Source organism: Heterodontus francisci, unplaced genomic scaffold (assembly GCF_036365525.1).
Source record: "Heterodontus francisci isolate sHetFra1 unplaced genomic scaffold, sHetFra1.hap1 HAP1_SCAFFOLD_618, whole genome shotgun sequence".
In the NCBI taxonomy this organism is placed as follows: domain Eukaryota; kingdom Metazoa; phylum Chordata; class Chondrichthyes; order Heterodontiformes; family Heterodontidae; genus Heterodontus; species Heterodontus francisci.
In genome coordinates, this window is record NW_027141114.1 from 363446 (window position 1) to 385536 (window position 22091).

Genomic DNA, 22091 nt, shown 5'->3' on the forward strand with positions numbered 1-22091 from the left:
GGTTTAAATTTCAAACAAAGCTGGGCAGTTATCTGTCAGTGACCATAAACTGATGCATTCTGAATGGCAATGCCTCGCCCAATCAGAGTTCACTTGCCAACCAATCAGCACTCTATTCTCATACAGAAGAAAGTTGGTGTTTTCCCTTAAATTGGTATTCTTGCGGATTGCCCTGCTGAGTGCAAGACGAAAACAACTGGCTACCAAAGTTTGGACAACATGTCACTATTTTCACAAAATGATTACTTTTATTTTCAATATAAAAATATAAAGCAATATGAGTGTAACATTTACAGACAAATTCTATTACCTCACATTGCCTGATTCTTTCACACTGACAGACTATGTGAACTACTGTCCCGATTTTGCAGTTCTCACTTCCAGTTAGCAAATGTCAGCAATCTGTGATACAGTGCAGTTTACAGACCAGACCGTCAATCACAACATGCAATAATTGTTCAGCTTATGTTGGACTGGTGGGATTTAGAAATACTAGGAATTGAGATGAGCTGTTATTGTATTTAATTATTTGTTTCATGGGATGTGGACGTTGCCAGCCAGGCCAGCATTTATAGTCCATCCCTAATTGCCCATGAGAAGGTGGTGGTGAGCTTCCTTCTTGAACCACTGCAGTCCATGTGGGGTAGGTACACCCACAGTGCTGTTAGGAAGGGAGTTCCAGGATGTTTACCCAGCGACAGTGAAGGAATGGCGATATAGTTCCAAGTCAGGATGATGTGTAGCTTGGAGGAGAACTTTCAGCTGGTGGTGTTCCCATGCATCTGCTGTCCTTCTCCTTCTCGGCAGTAGAGGATGTAGGTTTGGAAGGTGCTGCCTGAGTAGCCTTGGTGCATTGTTGCAGTGCATCTTGTAGATGGTACACACTGCTGCCACTGTACGTCAGTGCTGAAGGGAGTGAATGTTGTGGATGGGGTGCCAATCAAGCGTGTTGCTTTGTCCTGGATGGTGTCGAGCTTCTTGAATGTTGTTGGAGCTGCACCCATCCGGGCAAGTGGATAGTATTCCATCACACTCCAGACTTGTGCCTTGTAAATGGTGGACAGGCTTGGGGAGTCAGGAGATGAGTTACTCACCGCATGCTTCCTACCCTCTGACCAGCTCATGTAGTCACACTATTTATAAGGCGACTCCAGTTCAGTTTCTGGTCAATGGGAACGCCCAGGAAGTTGATAGTGGGGGATTCAGCGATCGTAATGCCGTTGAATGTCAATGGGAGATCGTTAGTTTCTCTCTTGTTCGAGATGGTCATTGCCTGGCACTTGTGTGGCGCGAATGTTACTTGCCACTTATCAGCCCAAGCCTGGATATTGTCCAGGTCTTGCTGCATTTCTACATGGATCTCTTCAGTATCTGAGGAGTCGCGAATGGTGCTAAATTTTGCAATCATCAGTGAACATCCCCACTTCTGACCTTATGATTGAAGGAAGGTCACTGATGAAGTAGTGAAGAAGGTTGGGCCGAGGATACTACCCTGAGGAACTCCAGCAGTAATGTCCTGGAGCTGAGATGATTGACCTCCAACAATCACAACCATATTCCTTTGTGCTCGGTACGATTCCAACCAGTGGAGAGTTTTCCTCTTGATTCCCATTGACTCCAGTTTTGCTCTGGCTCCTTGATGCCATACTCAGTCAAATGCTACTTTGATGTCAAGGGCAGACACTCTCACCTCACCTCTTGAGTTCAGCTCTTTTGTCCTTGTTCGAACCAAGGCTGGAATGAGGTCAGGAGCTGAATGGCCCTGGCGGAACCCAACTGAGCGTCACTGAACAGGTTATTGCAAAGCAAGTGCCCCGTCGATGACATCTTCCATCACTATACTGATGATTGAGAGTAGACTGATGAGGCAGTAATTGGCTGGGTTGGATTTGTCCTGCTATTTGTGTACAGGACATACCTGGGCAATTTTCCACATTGCCGGGTAGATGCCAGTATTGTACCTGTACTGGAACAGCTTGGCTAGGGGCGCGGCAAGTTCTGGAGCACAGGTCTTCAGTACTATTGCCGGAATATTGTCAGGCCCTGTAGCCTTTGCTGTATCCAATGCCTTCAGTCGTTTCTTGCTTTCACGTTGAGTGAATCGAATTGGCTGAAGACTGGCATCTGTGATGCTGGGGACTTCAGAAGGAGGCCGAGATGGATCATCAACCCGGCACTTCTGGCTGCAGATTGTTTCAAATTCTTCATCCTTGTCTTTTGCACTGATGTGCTGGGCTCATCCATCATTGAGGTTGGGGATATTTGTGGAGCCACCTCCTCCTGTTGGTTGTTTAATTGTCCACCACCATTCATCATTGGATGTGGCAGGGTGTAGATCTGATCCGTTGGTTGTGGGATCACTTAACCCTGTCTATTACATGCTGCGTTTGCTGTTTGGCATGAACGTAGTCCTGGGTTGTAGCTTCATCAGGCTGACGCCTCATTTCAAGGTATGCCTGGTGCTGCTCCTGGCATGCCCTCCTGCACTCTTCATTGAATTAGGGTTGATCCCCCAGCTTGTTGGTAATGTTAGAGTGGGGGAATATGCCGGGCCATGAGGTTATGGAATGTGGTTGACTACAATTCTGCTGCTGGTAATGGTCCACAGCACCTCATGGATGCCCAGTTATACATTGCTAGATCTGTTCAAAATCCATCCCATTTAGCACAGTGGTAGTGGCACACAACACGATAGAGGGTATCCTCAATGTGAAGACGGGACATCATCTCCACAAGGACTGTGCAGTGGTCACTCCTACCAATACTGTCATGGACTGATGCATCTGCGGCAGGCAGATTGGTGAGGATGAGGTGAAGTATGTATTTCACTCTTGTTAGTTCCCTCACCACCGACCGCAGACCCAATCGAGCAGCTGTGTCCATTGGGACTTGGCCAGCAGGGTCAATAGTGGTGCTACCGAGCCACTCATGGTGATGGACATTGAAATCCCCCAGCCAGTCTACATTCTGTGCCCTTGCCACCCTCAGTGCTCCCTCCAAGTGGTGTTCTTCAGTCTCTCGCTGTCTCTTGATGGTTTGCTCAGTACCTTTCTCTGTCTGTTCATTTCTGAGTCCTGATAATCTCTTCCTGGTTTTCTGTGTGTCTTTCTCTGCCTGCCTCATTGTCGGTGCTGTTACTCCGTGTCCTTGTGTCATTGCGCAGTGAGGGTGAGTCCGTCAGCACGTGTGTTGCTGAGTCCGGGATTCTTGAGAAATCCGACTACAATCCTATTTTGATAAAAACATTGGGGAAATAACACAAACAGTTCACTTTCAAAACATCAAGTATTTACCCATAATAACAAGATGCTTCCAAAGGCACTCTATTGCAATCAGCTTCTTCTTTCCAGTGAACACATCAATCAGTAACAAATCACTTTTGCTCACACGAACACAAGCTGCAAACACGGACCAGCCGAGTCTCTCCCACTTTGTCAACCCCTTCCTGCAGAGCCTCCTCTCCACCACCAGATGGTGATGTTGGCCACAATAAAACCAGGACAAATGGTCACAGTGAGGAGACGGTCAGGAACAGAAAATACAACAAGAACAGGGAAAACCTTTACACAACAACAGGGTACATCTTTACACAACAGAAAACATATTTACACACCAGGAAATACCTTTAGACAACAGGGAGAATACAATCATACAAATGCCTTGTTTCTCCATCTCAGTCTCGTTGTCTCTCTCTCTGTCCCTCACTTTTGCTTCCTCACAGTCTATTCTTGGTTTTCTATGTGTTTTTCTCTCTGTCCCGTTGTCGATGGTGTTACTCAGAGTCCTTGTAACATTGTGTAGCCAGGCTGAGCCTCCCAACACCTGTGTTGCTGTAATAAAAACAGAAAATGCTGGAAATGCTCAGTAGGTCTGGCAGCATCTGTGCAGAGAGAAACAGTTAACAGTTCATGTCTGTTTCCTTAGCTCACATTAACTTTGTTCTCTCTCCACAGATGCTGCCAGACCTGCTGACTATTTCAAGCATTTTCTGTTTATGTTTCAGATTTCCAGCATCTGCAGTATTTTGCTTTTGTACGTGTGTTGCTATGTCTGGGACTGTTTGAGTGCAATGCTATTGCTTTATAAACAGCGTTGAAACAAACATTTATCTCGCTAACACACAGCACTAATATACAGCTGGATATAAACAGCAGCCTACAACAGAGGGCACAGTGGAAGTTTATTAACACAAATAATTCACCAACATTATATTTACTGCTATCCACAATCACACCACGCTTCATCTTAACACGTTTTACTCTTTATTTACATCAACTTCTTCCTTCCAGTAAACACTTCAATTTGGAACACAGCTTCCAAATCACCTTTATTCACAAACCCGAACACACATCAGCCCAGACTTTCCCCTTTCTGTCAACCCATTCCTGCATCACTGCCTCTCCACCAACAGTTGTTGCGAGAATCATACAATCATAGAATGGCTGCAGCACAGAAGGAGGCCATTCGGCCTGTCGAACCCGTGCTGGCTCTCTGTTAGAGCAACTCACCTCATTTCACTTCCCAGTCAGTTCAATTTTGGAGGTGGGAAAACTTCTCGAAAGAATAATTTGGGACAAAATTAATAGTCCCATGGACAAATGTGGGTTAATTCAAGAAAGCCAGCATGGATTTCTTAACGGAAAATCATGTTTAACTGTCCTGCTGTAGTTTTTTGATGAGGTAACAGAGAGGTTGATGAGGGCAATGCTGTTGATGTGGTCTAGATGGACTTTCAAAAGGTCTGGCAGCATCTGAAAGGTCACTGACCTGAAACGTTAACTTTGCTTCTCTCTGTACAGATGTTGCCTGACCTTCTGAGTATTTCCAGCATTTCTTGTTTTCATTATGGCACAGAGTTCCCTTTTCAAACTGACAGAATTAACCAGAATAATGTACTCTGAGATTCAAGTTAAATATCAGCCCAATATTTACACACATTATGAGTTTATAAGTTTCAGTATTAATTCCCATTAGTGCATCCTGACATATACATTAGATATAACATAACATAAGAACAGAAGAAATAGGAGCAGGAGTAGGCCATTCGGCCCCTCAAGCCTGCCCTGCCATTTAGTAAGATCATGGCTGATCTGCCCCAGACCTCAACTCCTCTTTCATGCCAGCTCTTCATGGACCTCAACTCTCCAATATTTCAAAAATCTATTTACATCCTCTTTAAATACTTTCTGTGATTTAGCCTCCAATACTGTCTGGGGTAGATAATTCCAGACATTCACTACCCTCTGAGAGAAGAAATTCCTTTGCATCTCAGTTTTAAATGAGTGTCCCCTTATTCTGTAACTATGTCGCCTACTGAGATTCCCCCACTAGTGGAAACATTTTCTCAACATCTACCCTATTAATAAAAACAAGAAATGCTGGAAATAATCAGCTGGTCTGGCAGCATCTGTGAAGAGAGAAGCAGAGTTAATGTTTCAGGTCAGAGACCCTTCTTCACCCTGTTAAGCCCCCTCAGAATCTTGTACGTTTCAAAAAGATCACCCCTCATTCTTCTAAACACGAATGAATAACCTGTTTAGCCGTTCTTGATAAGTCAACCCCTTCATCCCAGGAATCAGCTGAGTGAATCTCTATTGAACTCCTCCAATGCCAGTACATCCTTTCTTAAGTCTAAATCTCAAGTGCGATATCAGATTGAGAGAATCTGAAAGATAGTATAACCTGAGATACAAACTGAGAATTCAGTTTAAAACTCCCCCGGATTGTGAAACTAAAAGATACAATAGCAATTCAATTTGTATAGACTGAGCTTTGGATCATATTCCAGCCCTCATACAGTATCAGACTGGAAGATACTGTCGCAATTCCATTAGTGCAGACTCAGCTCTACATTACAGAGCAGGGAACATATTTAAACAACCCGGAACACTTTTACACAAGATGGATCATATTTACACAACAAGGAAGATCTTGACCCAACAGGGAACCATTTTACACAATAACAGAGAACATCTTTACACAACAGCGAATAAAGTTACACAACAGAGAACATATTACACAGCAGGAAATATCTTTAAAAGAAGACAGGGAACATCTTTACACAACAGAGCACACAATTACATAAATCATCAGTCTTTCGCTGTCTCTTGCTGGTTTGCTCAGTACCTTTCTCTGTCTGTTCCCTTCTGAGTCCTGATAATATCTTCCTGGTTTTCTGTGTGTCTTTCTCTGTCTGTTCCTTTCTGGGTCCTGATAATCTCTTCCTGGTTTTCTGTGTGTCTTTCTCTGCCTGCCTCATTGTCGGTGCTGTTACTCAGTGTCCTTGTGTCATTGTGCAGTGAGGGTGAGTCCGTCAGCACGTGTGTTGCTGAGTCCGGGATTCTTGAGAAATCCGACCGCAATCCTATTTTTATAATAACATTGGGGAAATGAACATATTTCACTAACGGGCAGCTAAAATTTAAACCAACAGTTAGCAGAGTGGCGCAGCGGAAGCGTGCTGGGCCCATAACCCAGAGGTCGATGAATCGAAACCGTTCTCTGCTGTTTATGTTTGGTAATAACACAAACCGTTCACTTTCAAAATATCAAGTGTTTCCCCATAATAACGAGATGCAATCGATTGCAATCAGCTTTTTCCTTCTAGTGAACACATCAATCAGTAACAAATCACTTTTGCTCACACGAACACAAGCTGCAAACACGGACCAGCCGAGTCTCTCCCACATTGTCAACCCCTTCCTGCAGAGCCTCCTCTCCACCACCAGATGGTGATGTTGGCCACAATAAAACCAGGACAAATGGTCACAGTGAGGAGACGGTCAGGAACAGAAAATACAACAAGAACAGGGAAAACATTTACACAACAACAGGGTACATCTTTACACAACAGAAAACATATTTACACAACTGGAAATACCGTTACACAACAGGGAGAACACAATCATACAAATGCCTTGTTTCTCAATCTCAGTTTCGTTGTCTGTCTCTCTCTCTCCGTTCCTCACTTTTGCTTCCTCACAGTCTATTAGTTTCCTGTGTGTTTTTCTCTCTGTCCCGTTGTCGATGGTGTCACTCAGCGTCCTTGTAACATTGCATAGCCAGGCTGAGCCTCCCAACACCTGTGTTATAGAACATAGAACAGTACAGCACAGTGCAGGCCCTTCGGCCCACGATGTTGTGCCGAACCTTTAACCTACTCTAAGATCAAAACTACCTACATACCCTTCATTCTACTATCATCCATGTACCTATCCGAGAGACGCTTAAATGTCCCTAATGTATCTGCTTCTAATCCCACCGCTGGCAGTGCATTCCACGCACCCACCACTCTCTTGTGTGAAGAACCTACCTCTGACATCTCCCCGAAACCTTCCTCCATCACCTTAAAATTATGCCCCCTGGTGATAGCTCTTTCCACCCTGGGAAAAAGTCTCTGGCTATCCACTCTATCTATTCCTCTCATCATCTTGTACCCCTCTATCAAGTCACCTCTCATCCTTCTTCGTTCCAATGAGAAAAGCCCCAGCTCCCTCAATCTTTGTTCGTAAGACATGCCCTCCAGTCCAGGCAGCATCCTGGTAAATCTCCTCTGCACCCTCTCGAAAGCTTCCACATCCTTCCTATAATGAGACGACCAGAACTGAACACAATATTGCAAGTGTGGTCTAACCAGGGCTTTATAGAGCTGCAGCATAACCTCGCGGCTCTTAAACTCAATCCCCCTGTTAATGAAAGCCAACGCACCATACGCCTTCTTAACAACCCTATCAACTTGGGTGGCAACTTTGAGCGATCTATGGACATGGACCCCAAGATCCCTCTGTTCCCCCACACTACCAAGAATCCTGTCTTTTAGCCTGTATTCTGCATTCAAATTCGACCTTCCAAAATGAATCACTTCACACTTTTCCAGGTTGAACTCCATCTGCCACTTCTCAGCCCAGCTCTGCATCCTGTCAATGTCCTGTTGCAACCTACAACAGCCTTCCACACTATCCACAAATCCAGCAACCTTCGTGTCATCGGCAAACTTGCTAACCCAGACTTCCACTTCCTCATCCAAGTCATTTATAAAAATCACAAAGAGCAGAAGTCCCAGAACAGATCCCTGCGGAACACCACTGGTCACCGAGCTCCAGGCTGAATACTTTCCATCTACTACCACCCTCTGTCTTCTATGGGCCAGCCAATTCTGTATCCAGACAGCCAACTTTCCCTGAATCCCATGCCTCCTTACTTTCTGAATGAGCCTACCATGGGGAGCCTTATCAAACTCCTTGCTGAAATCCATATACACCACATCCACTGCTCTTCCTTCATCGATGTGTTTTGTCACATCTTCAAAGAATTCAATAAGGCTTGTGAGGCATGACCTGCCCCTCACAAAGCCATGCTGACTGTCTCTAATCAAACTATGCTTTTCCAACTAATCATAAATCCTGTCTCTCAGAATCCTCTCCAATAATTTGCCCACTACTGACATAAGACTGACTCGTCTGTAATTCCCAGGGTATCCCTATTCCCTTTCTTGAACAAGGGAAAAACATTTGCCACCCTCCAATCATCTGGTACTACTCCAGTGGACAGTGAGGACGCAAAGATCATCGCCAAAGGCGCGGCAATCTTTTCCCTCGCTTCCCGTAATATCCTTGGGTATATCCCGTCTGGCCCCAGGGACTTATCTGTCCTCATGTCTTTCAAAATTTCCAGCACATCCTCCCTCTTAACATCAACCTGTTTGAGCATATCAGCCTGTTTCACGCTGTCCTCACAAACGACCAGGTCCCTCTCACTAGTGAATACTGAAGCAAAGTATTCATTTAGGAACCCCCCTACCTCCTCCGACTCCAGGTACAAGTTCCCTCCACTATCCCTGATCGGCCCTACCCTCACTCTGGCCATCCTCTTGTTCCTCACATAAGTGTAGAACGCATTGGGATTTTCCTTAATCCTACCCGCCAAGACTTTTTCATGTCCCCTTCTAGCTCTCCTAAGTCCATTCTTCAGTTCCTTCCTGGCTACCTTGTAACCCTCTAGAGCCCTGTCTGATCCTTGCTTCCTCAACCTTAAGTAAGCTTCCTTCTTCCTCTTGACTAGCTGTTCCACATTTCTTGTCATCCAAGGTTCCTTCACTCTACCATCCCTTCCTTGCCTCATCGGGACAAACCTATCCAGCAGTCGCAGCAAGTGCTTCCTAAACAACCTCCACATTTCTGTCGTGCATTTCCCTGAAAACATCTGTTCCTAATTTATGCACCCCAGTTCCAGCGCAAAGAGTTGTCCACCACCGAATGTTGCAGACTGGCACATTCCAAGGTCCAGGACTACGTGCTGAGGGACGCACTAAAGCTTGGGGCAGCCGCAGCAAAGGCTCAATGGGGAAAGACCACAGTGTAAGGTTCCCCCACCAAGCTGGACTGAAGGGCTGGATCAATGGGAAACCCCTCGAACTGTATCGTTAATATTCTCAATTGATGCAAAAGTAAAACTGTAATTGACATGACAATTGTGAAACGGAAGGGTTGGGAAGAAACTCATGACAGTGTTGAAGGAAACTGATCTCCCTTGCATTGTTTGTATTTTTTGGTGCTGTTTGGAAACTGTTTGGAAATGTAATTTTTACAGATTTTTATGAATAAAGTATATTTTGGAAATAAAAAAAAAAAAAATCTACATATTGAGTCAGGAAACCTTCCTGGACACACCTGACAAAAACTGCTCCATCCAAACTATTTGCACTGAGGAGGTTCCAATCAATATTAGGGAAGTTGAAGTCACCCATGACAACAACCCTGTTACTTCTGCACCTTTCCAAAATCTGCCTCCCAATCTGTTCCTCCGTGTCTCTGTTGCTATTGGGGGGTCTATAGAAAACTCCCAATAAAGTGACTGCTCCTTTCCTGTTTCTGACTTCCACCCATAATGACTCAGCAGACAAACACTCCTCGATGACCTACCTTTCTGCAGCTGTGATACTATCCCTGATTAACAATGCAACTCCCCCACTTCTTTTACCTCCCTCCCTATTCCTTTTGAAACATCAAAACCCCGGAACATCCAACATCCATTCCTGCCCCTGTGATCTCCAAGTGTCCGTAATGGCCACAACATCGTAGCTAGAAGTACTGATCCATGCTCTAAGTTCATCACCCTTATTCCTGACACTTCTTGCATTAAAATAGACACACTTCAACCCATCATACTGGCTGAAACGTTGCCCTGTCAACTGTCTAACCTTCCTCACAGACTCTCTGCACTCGGTATCTGCCTGTTCAACAGCTACCCCATCCAGTGATCCATAGCTCCGGGTCCCATCCCCCTGCCAAACTAGTTTAAACCCTCCCGAAGAGATCCAGCAAACCTCCCGCCCAGGATATTGGTGCCCCTCCAGTTCAGATGCAACCCGTCCTTCTTGTACAGGTCCCACCTTCCCCAGAAGGTATCCCAATGATCCACATAACTGAAGCCCTCCCTCCTACACCAGCTCTGTAGCCACGTGTTCAGCTGCACTCGCTCTCTGTTTCTAGCCTCACTAGCACGTGGCACCGGTATCAATCCTGAGATTACTACTCTGCTCGTCCTGCCTTATAGCTTCCAATCTAACTCCCTATATTCGCTTTTCAGGTCCTCATCCCTTTTCCCAGCTATGTCATTGGTACCGATATGTACCACGACTTCTGGCTGCTCCCCTCCCCCTTAAGAATCCTGTAGACTCGATCTGAGACATCCCTGACCCTGGCACCCAGGAGGCAACATACCATCCGGGAGTCTCGTTCGCGACCTCAGAATCTCCTGTCTGTTCCTCTAACCATTGAATCTCCTATCATATTCTCTCTCCTATTCTCCTCCCTTCCCTTCTGAGCCGCAGAGCCAGGCTCAGTGCCAGAGACCTGGCCGCTGTGGCTTTCCCCTGGTAGGTACCCCCCCCCAACCGTATCCAAAACGGTATACTTATTATTGAGGGGAACGGAAAAGGCGATCCCTGCACTGTGTGCCTATTCCCTTTTCCTCTCCTGACGGTCACCCAGCTACCTTTATCCTGTGACTTCGGTGTCAGTACTTCCCTATAACTGCTCTCTATCATCCCCTCTGCCTCTCGCATGATCCGAAGTTCATCCAGCTCCAGCTCCAGTTCCCGAACGTGGTCTGTGAGGAGCTGGAGTTGGGTGCACTTCTCACAGGTGAAGTCAGCAGGGACACAAGTGGTGACCCTTACCTCCCACATCCTGCAAGAGGAGCATGCAACTGCCCTAGCTTCCATCCCCTCTGCTCGAAATTGACAACAGAGAATAAAAAAATATAAAGGAAAACCTTACCTTACCAAACCCTCCACACAAGAGTCCTTTTTTTTGGTTGGAGGAGGAGGATGGGTGGGAGACACTACACATGTAGTGTTTCGGGTTTAGCCACTGCCCGAATATATAAGTTCACTTACCCAGCAGTCCCCGTGTCCGTGTCCGCCGAATCGCCAGGTAAGTACTTTATAGTGAAACGTACCTTCCCGGCTGCCCCCTGGCTCGCACTATCACTGCTACTGCTGATCAAAGGTGTTGCTGTAATAAAAACAGAAAATGCTGGAAATGCTCAGTAGGTCTGGCAGCATCTGTGCAGAGAGAAACAGTTGACAGTTCAGGTCTGTTTCCTTAGCTCACATTAACTTTGTTTCTTTCTCCACAGATGCTGCCAGACCTGCTGACTATTTCAAGCATTTTCTGTTTATATTTCAGATTTCCAGCATCTGCAGTATTTTGCTTTTGTACGTGTGTTGCTATGTCTGGGACTGTTTGAGTGCAATGCTATTGCTTTATAAACAGCGTTGAAACAAATATTTATCTCGCTAACACACAGCACTAATACACAGCTGGATATAAACAGCAGCCTGCAGCAGAGGGTGCAGTGGAAGTTTATTAACACAAATAATTCACCAACACTATATTTACTGCTATCCACAATCACACCACGCTTCATCTTAACACATTTTATTCTTTATTTACATCAACTTCTTGCTTCCAATAAACACTTCAATTTGGAACACAGCTTCCAAATCACCTTTATTCACAAACCCGAACACAAGCTGCAAATGCTGCAAACACACACCAGCCCAGACTTTCCCCTTTCTGTCAACCCATTCCTGCATCACTGCCTCTCCACCAACAGTTGCTGCTAGAATCATACAATCATAGAATGGCTAAAGCACAGAAGGAGGCCATTCGGCCTGACGAACCCATGCTGGCTCTCTGCTCAAGCAACTCACCTCGTCTCACTCTCTTCTCGAAAGAATAATTCGGGACAAAATTAATAGCCCCATGGACAAATGTGGGTTAATTCAAGAAAGCCAGCATGGATTTCTTAAGGGAAAGTTATGTTTAACTGTCCTGCTGGAGTTTTTTGATGAGGCAACAGAGAGGGATGATGAGGGCAATGCTGTTGATGTGGTCTATATGGACTTTCAAAAGGTCTGACAGCATCTGAAAGGCCACTGAGCTGAACCATTAACTCTGTTTCTCTCTCCACAGATGCTGCCAGGCCTGCGGAGTATTTCCAGCACTTTCTGTTTATATTTCAGATTTCTAGCATCTGCAGTATTTTGCTTTTATTCACTTTCAAAAGGAGTTTGATACAATGAAACACAACAGACTTGTGAGCAAAGTTATAACTCATGGAATAAAAGGGACAGTAGTAACATGGATATGGAATTGGCTGAGTGACAGGAAACAAAGAGTAGTGATCAATGGATGTTCTTCGGGCGAGAGGAAGGTTTGTAGTGGAGTTCCCCAGGAGTCAGTGTTGGGACCCTTGCCTTTCCTGATATATATTAATGACCTAGACCTTGGTGTACAGGGCAGAATTTCAAAGTTTATGGATGATACGAAAAATGGAAGCATTGTGAACTGTAAGGATGATAGTGTAGAACTTCAAAAGGACATAGACAAGTTGGTGGAATGGGAGGACAGATGACAGGTGAAGTTCAATGCAGAGAAATGTGAATTGATTCATTTTGGTAGGAAGAACATGGAGTGACAATATAGAATAAAGGGTACAATTCTAAAGGGGGTGCAGGAGCAGAGGGACCTGGGGGTATAAGTCATTGATTGAGAGAGCGGTTAATAAAGCATACAGCATCCTCGGCTTTAGTAATAGAGGCATAGAGTACAAGAACAAGGAGGTCTTTTTTTTTTAGAATATTACAGCGCAGTACAGGCCCTTCGGCCCTCGATGTTGCGCCGATCATCTGACCCACACTATTCCATTTACATCCATATGTCTATCCAATGACCACTTAAATGCCCTTAAAGTTGGCGAGTCTACTACTGTTGCAGGCAGGGCGTTCCACGCCCCTACTACTCTCTGCGTAAAGAAACTACCTCTGACATCTGTCCTATATCTTTCACCCCTCAACTTAAAGCTATGTCCCCTCGTGTTTGCCATCCTCATCCGAGGAAAAAGACCCTCACTATCCACCCTATCTAACCCTCTGATTATCTTGTATGTCTCTATTAAGTCACCTCTCCTCCTCCTTCTCTCTAACGAAAACAACCCCAAGTCCCTCAGCCTTTCCTCGTAAGACCTTCCTTCCATACCAGGCAACATCCCAGTAAATCTCCACTGCACCCTTTCCAAAGCTTCCACATCCTTCCTATAATGCGGTGACCAGAACTGCACGCAATACTCAAGGTGCGGCCTCACCAGAGTTTTGTACAGCTGCATCATGACCTCGTGGCTCCGAAACTCGATCCCCTTACTAATAAAAGCTAACACACCATATGCCTTCTTAACAGCCCTATTAACCTGGGTAGCAACTTTCAGGGATTTATGTACCTGGATACCAAGATCTCTCTGCTCATCTACACTTCCAAGAATCTTCCCATTAGCCCAGTACTCTGCATTGCTGTTACTCCTTCCAAAGTGAATCACCTCACACTTCTCCGCATTAAACTCCATTTGCCATCTCTCAGCCCAGCTCTGCAGCCTATCTATGTCCCTCTGTACCGTACAACACACTTAGACACTATCCACAACTCCACCGACCTTCGTGTCATCCGCAAATTTATTAACCCAACCTTCTACACCCTCATCCAGGTCGTTTATAAAAATGACAAACAGCAGTGGCCCCAAAACAGAACCTTGCGGTACACCACTAGAAACTAAACTCCAGGATGAACATTTGCCATCAACCACCACCCTCTGTCTTTTTTCAGCTAGCCAATTTCTGATCCAAAGCTCTAAATCACCTTCAACTCCATACTTCCGTATTTTCTGCAATAGCCTACCGTGGGGAACCTTATCAAACGCCTTACTGAAATCCATATACACCACATCCACGGCTTTACCCTCATCCACCTGTTTGGTCACTTTCTCGAAAAACTCAATAAGGTTTGTGAGGCACGACCTACCTTTCACAAAACCGTGCTGACTATCGCAAATGAACTTATTCTTTTCAAGATGATTATAAATCCTGTCTCTTATAACCTTTTCCAACATTTTACTCACAACCGAAGTAAGGCTCACAGGTCTATAATTACCAGGGCTGTCTCTACTTCCCTTCTTGAACAAGGGGACAACATTTGCTATCCTCCAGTCCTCCGGCACTACTCCCGTCGACAATGACGACATAAAGATCAACAACAACGGCTCTGCAATCTCCTCCCTGGCTTCCCAGAGAATCCTAGGATAAATCCCATCTGGCCCAGGGGACTTATCTATTTTCACTCTTTCCAAAATTGCTAACACCTCCTCCTTGTGAATCTCAATCCCATCTAGCCTAGTAGGCTGTATCTCAGTAATCTCCTCGGCAACATTTTCTTTTTCTACTGTAAATACTGACGAAAAATATTCATTTAACGCTTCCCCTATCTCCTCTGATTCCGCACACAACTTCCCACTACTATCCTTGATTGGCCCTGTTCTAACTCTTATCATTCGTTTATTCCTGATATACCTAAAGAAAGCCTTAGGGTTTTCTTTCATCCTATCCGCCAATGACTTCTCGTGTCCTCTCCTTGCTCTTCTTAGCCCTCCCTTTAGATCCTTCCTGGCTAGCTTGTAACTCTCAAGCGCCCTAACTGAGCCTTCACGTCTCATCCGAACATAAGCCGCCCTCTTCCTCTTGACAAGCGCTTCAACTTCTTGAGTAAACCACGGCTCCCTCGCTCGACAACTTCCTCCCTGCCTGACAGGTACATACTTATCAAGGACACGCATTAGCTGCTCCTTGAATAAGCCCCACATTTCGCTTGTGCCCATCCCCTGCAGTTTCCTTCCCCATCCTACACATCCTAAATCTTGCCTAATCGCGTCATAATTTCCTTTCCCCCAGCTATAATTCTTGCCCTGCGGTATATACCTGTCCCTGCCCATCGCTAAGGTAAACCTAACTGAATTGTGATCACTATCGCCAAAGTGCTCACCTACATCTAAATCTAACACCTGGCCGGGTTCATTACCCAGTACCAAATCCAATGTGGCATCGCCCCTGGTTGGCCTGTCTACATACTGTGTCAGAATGAACTTGTATAAGACACTAGACTCAGCTGAAGTACTGAGTCCAGTTCTGGGTGCCACACCTTAGGAAAGATGTGAAGGCATTGGAGAAATTATGGAAGAGGTTCATGAGAATGGTTCAAGGGATGAGGAACTTCAGTTTTGAAGATAGATTGGAGAAGTTAGGACTGTTTTCCTTGGAGAAAAGAAGGTTAAGAGGAGATTTCATAGTGGTATTCAAAATGATGAGGGGTGTGGACAGAGTGGATCGGGAGAAACTGTTCCCACTTGTGAAAGGATCGAGAACGGGAGGGCACAGATTTAAAGTCATTGGTAAAAGAAGCGAAAGCGACATGAGGAAAAACTTTTTCACACAGCGTGTGGTTAAAGTATGAACTGCCTGAGAATGTGATGGAGGCAGGTTCAATTGAAGCATTCAAAGGGGAATTAGACTGTTATCTGAAAATAATGTGCAGGATTATGGGGAGAAGACGGGGAAGTGACATGAGGTGAATTGCTCATTTGGAGAGTCAGTGCAGAGACGATGGGCCAAATGGCCTCCTTCTGTGTAGTAACAATTCTGTGATTCTGTGATTCCAATATTCAAGTCATTTCTATATATGGTGGTCCTGACACTGACCCTTGTGGACATCACTGTTCACCATCTTCCATTCTGAAAAACAACCAAATACCACAACTCGCTTTTCTTGATATTTCATCCATTTTTAAATCGACGCAGATACTGACCCTCCTATTCCAGGAGCCTCAGTTTTGTTACCCAGCCTTTTATGTGGTAGTTTGTCAAACGCTTTCTTAAAATCCATATAGACAACATCCATTGCTTTCCCTTCATCAACCTTTTCTGTTACTTCATCAAAAAAATCAGTTATATTAGTGAAGAACTGGAAAGGTGCTGAACCTCTCAGTTTTTGGTCTACCCAAACCAAGTTTAAGGCCTGAATAATGAACCGATTGCCTCATTAGTTCTGTGAATAATACAATGATTTAATAGACAAAGTTTTGAAACATTCCTGCCCATAAATCTTGGTAACAGAGAGTGTGTGGATCTCCTGACTCAGAATGTTTAATGGATACAGTCCTCAGATCCGACAAGGAACCCCTGAACATCCACAGTAAAGACAGTGTGGATGAGGAAATGTAAGAGCCGGGAGCTGAAACTCAGGGACGGCCGAGCTCTCCTGTCATTGAGCTTGTGTGTCTGCTCTGCTCGCCGCACTTCCGGCTCTACTTTGTTTCCAATGAAAAGATGAAAAGGGCCGTTCGGTTTTCCTCTCACTGACAGCGTGTTTCACTCGGGTTAATATAACCCGGGACTTTTGCTGCTGAAATGAATTCTGCAAGGCCCCAGCAAACACACCGGCTCCCTCCTTTCCCCCCTCTTTCTATCGGATTGTTTTACCAGGAGGGGCTCAATAATAACAAACCCCCTGCAGGGAATGACCGCAAATTGAGCATCTAAATGGGGCAAGTGGGCAGCTTTCTGGGTTCTAGGTTCCCCCTACCCCGCCCCTCCCTCCCTCCAGTCCAAGCCCCTCTTCACGTTCTTTGGGACTTTGATGAGGGTGAAATGGGGAAAGTTCCCATTGATGTTTGAATGCTGAATTGCTGCAAAGATCTGCGCACGCGCGATGTAGCCACGCCCCCAGTGCGTCGTCACAATGAGGAGTGGAGCGCATGCGCAGCCTAACCCCAACCCAGTCTGTGAGGCCATTGACTCATTCAGGGGAAGATGCTTTAAATCAGCTGCTAATGGAGACTTCCCGGGCCCGGGGGAAGGGAACAAACAGCATCTGCTTCCAGCAGCCACTGCTTTGGGAGCGTGTCCGCAGATGTGCTCAGAGATTAGCATTGAGTGGTGGGAAGTTGAGGGGGAGTCGGGGAGTGTTTGTAACAGACACTGTGGAGCAGGAGCTGCTCCCGGAACATGGAGTGAGCCGGGGACACGGGGAAGGGAGAGTTCATTCTCGGACAGTGTCTGTACAGGCTCAGGGAGACACAATGGGAAGAAATCACTATTGAAAATCACTGACAATTTCACCACCCAAAGGAGAGGGAATGTTCCTGCTTTAGTTCCAGTCTCTCACTGTTTGTTGGATTGTGAACAGTGGGGGAAAAATAGCCGCAAAATAACGATGTGGACAGTTAGACAAAGAGCATTTATTGCAGACACCAGGTGAGAAGTGTGAAAGGCACATTTTAAATAGTGGCTGCTTGTTTTCTGTTGAAATAGAAATGTGACTGTGTAAAGGTCACTGCTTTATCGGACAGTCCCAGTCATTGAGCAGTGCAGGACTTGTGTTGTTTCTGAATGTCACAAACTTGTTGTAAAACCACTGCAAACACCTGGTAAACAGAAGCTGAATGCTGCAGTACTGCAGTGGAGTCAGACACTGACACTGTTTGTGTTCCTGGTTTTCATTTCGCGATTGTTCATAATGATTATTATTGGGACGATTACATTGATCGCTTTTGTATCTTCTACCTCACCAGTTCTTTCATTCCTGCAGGAAAATACATGAAGGAACCTGACTGGATGTGGTGATTCTTGGACACAAGGAAAAATGCAGTGATCTCGTTCCAATGCACAGTCGGTACAGGATCACTCCCAAAGCACAGAGATACTGCCAGTTCATCAGTTCCACTGGAGCAAACAAAATAAGTAGTCAGACAGACACTGATCCCAAAGTCAAGAGAGACACATTTTCAATCCAACAGTCAAACAACAGCAGGAGAGACAGATGTTGTTTCTATTTCACTCCAATTCAGTACAGCTGACAGGTTGATACATCAATCACAGTCCAAAAACAAACTCACTATCAGATCTAAATAAACTCTGTCACCATGGTGACATTTTAAATATAAAATCTGAAATAGAACAGACAACATTTACAGAATTGAAAGGTACAGAATGAATGCAAGGAGGCTTCAAGGGGATTTGGACAGGTTAAATGAATGGGCAAGAACATGGCAGATGGAATATAATGTGAATAAGTGTGAAGTTCTCCACTTTGGTAGAATAAACAGAAAGACAGAGTATTTCTTAAATGGTGAGAGGCTGGGAAGTGTCGATGTCCAAAGGCACCTGGGTGTCCTTGTTCATGAGACACTAAAAGCTCGTATGCAGGTGCAGCAAGCAATTAGGAAGGCAAATGGTATGTTGGCTTCATTGAAAGCGTATTTGAGTACATGAGTAAAGATGTATGAAGTCTAGATGAGACCGCACCTGGAGTATTCTGTACAATTTTGGTTTCCTTATCTAAGGAAGGATAGACTTGTCACAGAGGGAGTGCAACAGAGATTCACCGGTCTCATCCCCTCGGATGGTGGGATTGTCTTATGATGAGAGACTGCAGAAACTGGGCCTAAATTCTCTAGAGTTTTGAAGAATGAGAAGTGATCTCATTGAAACAGGCAAAGTTCTTACAGGGTGTCACAGGGTAGATATGGAAAGGATGTTTCCTCTGTCTTGTGAGTCCAGAACAAGGGGACACAGTCTCAGAATAAGGGCAGACTGAGATGAGCAGGAATTTCTTTACTCAGAGGGTGAGAAATCTGTGGAATTCTTTATCCCAAAGGGCTGTGGAAGATCAATCATTGAACATATTCAAGACATAAATCGATAGATTTCTAAATACTAACAAGATCAAGGGATATGGAGATGGCAGAGAAAAATGGCGTGGAGGTGGATGATCAGTCACGATCTGTTTGAATGTTGGAGCAGGCTCGATGGGCTGAATGGCCTAATGCCCCTATTTCCTATGATCCTATGAATCCCAATAATGTACATCAGAACGTTAGACCAAGTTATGCATTCCATGCCAGTTCAAAAATCCCACAGAGATTAAGACTGAAAGATACAGTATCAATTCCATTACTACAAAATGAAGGACTTGGAGCTTGCAGACCAGCCCATGTATAAGATTGAAAGTTATATTTTCATTCACAATCGTTTTCACAGAGCTGAATATTGAATACCAATCCACAACTTGCACAGGATTACCAAATAAAACCGACAACTGTAAAATACAGTTAATCCATATTTTAAATTAAACACAAGGCAAACAAATATTGATACATTAAGAGAGCGGGAAACAGTGAGAGCAGAGTGGAGCATAAAGAGCCCAGGAGAGAGAGGGAGCAAGAGTTCACTCGGAGAGCAGGGAACAGCGAGAGCAGGCGTCAAAAAAGGCAAAGGAATACACAATTAATGGGAGAACACTGAATGGTGTAGAGGAAGTGAGGGACGTTGGAGTGAATGTCCACAGATCCCTGAAGTAGCAGTACAGGTCAATAAGGTGGTTCAGCAGGTCCTTTCCTTTATTAACTGAGGTATAGAGTATAAGGGAGACCTGGGTGTCCATGTCAATAAGTCACTGACAGCTAACATGCAGGTGCAGCAAGCAATTAGGAAGGCTAATAGTATGTTAGCCTTTATCGCAAGAGGATTTGAGTACAGGAGTAGTGAATTCTTGCTTCAATTGTATAGAACCTTGGTTAGACTGCACTTGGTGTACTCTGTGCAGTTTTGGTCCCCTTGCCTTAGGAAGGATATTATTGCCATAGATAGAGTGCAAAGAAGGTTCATCAGACTTGTTCCTGGGATGGTGCGACTGTCCTATGTAGAGAGATTGGGGAAACTGGGGGTCTATTATGTAGAGTTTTGAAGAATGAGAGGTGATCTCATTGAAACCTACAAAATATTTAAAGGACAGTCAGGGTAGATGCAGCTAAGATGTTTCCCCTGGTTGGGGAGTCGAGAACCAGGGGACGCAATTTCAAAATAAGGGGCAAGCCACTTAGGACAGAGATGAGGAGAAATGTTGTTCCTCAGAGGGTTGTGAATCTTTGGAATTCTGTACCCCAGAGGGCTGTGGAAGCTCAGTCATTGAGTATGTTTAAAGCAGAGATTGATAGATTTCTAAATACAAATGACATAAGGGAATATGAGGAAAGTGTGGGGAAAAGGGCATTGAAGTGGATGATCAGCCATGATCATATTGAATGGTGGGGCAGGCTCGATGGGCTGAATGGCCGACTCCTGCTCCTATGTTCCTATGTTCCTAACTCCACATTATCGATGAGACACAGCCTCAGGCCGACTTGTCGGGTGTTGCAAACAGATAACACTGCTTCTGATCTTCACCAGAACAGAGAGTGAGATGTAAAATTGATCATCAAACAGACTGTGAGAGAACACAACAGAATAAAACACATGGAGAGACACTGTGGAATAACAAATAGATTTGATTGGAATGTTGAATTATGATTGGAATGGATAAAACAGCAGATTAAATTGGGACAGAAAAGAGAAACTGATGGGAAGAAGGAAGAAAGGAAAGGATGGATCTGTTCACTTTTTTCCAGTTTTTTCACTGGTCCATCAAAGCTGGATTAAAAAAAGATGCAAAAAACAGAGAGTTTCACCAAAAAGGGAGATTAAATGCTGCCGAATCCTTGGATCGAAGGATGCCCCAACAGATCACCTGTTTAACTGTCTCCTCACTGGGGGATTTCAATCAATGAGCAATATTATTCTCTCCTTTTCTTTTGTTAAATGAAACCACTACTGTCACTTGGAGTTAATATCCCTGTGTTCCAACTCCTGAATAATAAAATTGTGAGTTTCGTGATATTTTCTGGACACATTTCCTGCTGAAAGAACTAAGAACTCTTTTCTAATTTACACAATACTAAAGACACACTCATCAAGCCTCCGAAACTAGCATCCTTGGTGCTGCTCTCTCCTCCCAAACCTCATCTCATGTGATTGTTACATCATCACTCTGATTGTGGGAGGGGTTAATCCCACTGTCTTCAGCATTAACCCTTTACATCCTCATACTGCACTGTCTGTCCAAAAAAATCAGTGGAGGGAACTTGAATTATCAAAACAGCAACAGCTGCCAGTTGAAAATCAACTCAACCCATCAGAGAGAGACTGTCAGAGAACTTCCTGCATCCAGTCCTGACCCCGTCACATTAAGCAGCTGCTCACCCAGACCCCACTCTCATCAACACTGAACATTTTTACTGAGACCCTTCAAATACGGTTTATAAAAGGCCACAAAGATCAAAGTTCACACAGTTGTATTAAATACAACAAAGTTTAATATCTTCGCACCGTTTCTCGGTAACCACATGAGACATAGGTTTTCTTATTTGGTTCCTTTGATTTTTCTTGTTCCTGACTGACAAATATTCCCAACCTCAGATAAACCCTCCCACTTGCGTCATGTCCCAGTCTCGGTAAAAAGCAACACATAATGACACAAACACTCTCCTTCAGTGAGATTAATATCAAGCTGTTTTCCAGGTTGAATGTAACTGTGAACAAATTTATGTCAAAGAAGTTACCTTTGATGTATCAGCACTGAAATTCTGGACAAGGAGGAACAGCCATTCCAAACTCATATCCTTCACAAAGGCTGTTTTTTTATGTGATTGAACTTCATCAAGTATTTTGAATTAAAGTTCACAAGACACAGATGTCAATATTGATAATGAAACTTTTCAAGCATGTTGTGACTGTGAAATAAGGTTCTGCCGCGAGTTGAACCCAGGATCTCCTGTTTATTAGACAGGTGCTTTAACCAACTAAGCTACAGAGCCAGATCACAAATGCATGT

The 22091-nt window shown here is 44.6% G+C and overlaps 1 non-coding gene across 1 annotated transcript; it reads right to left on the bottom strand.

Annotated features, from left to right (window-relative positions):
• Positions 1 to 22000: 22000 nt before the first annotated feature.
• Positions 22001 to 22074, bottom strand: trnai-aau (transfer RNA isoleucine (anticodon AAU)). The gene has a single exon. It is a non-coding gene; the product is annotated as a tRNA-Ile (tRNA).
• Between the last annotated feature and the right edge of the window lie 17 nt (positions 22075 to 22091).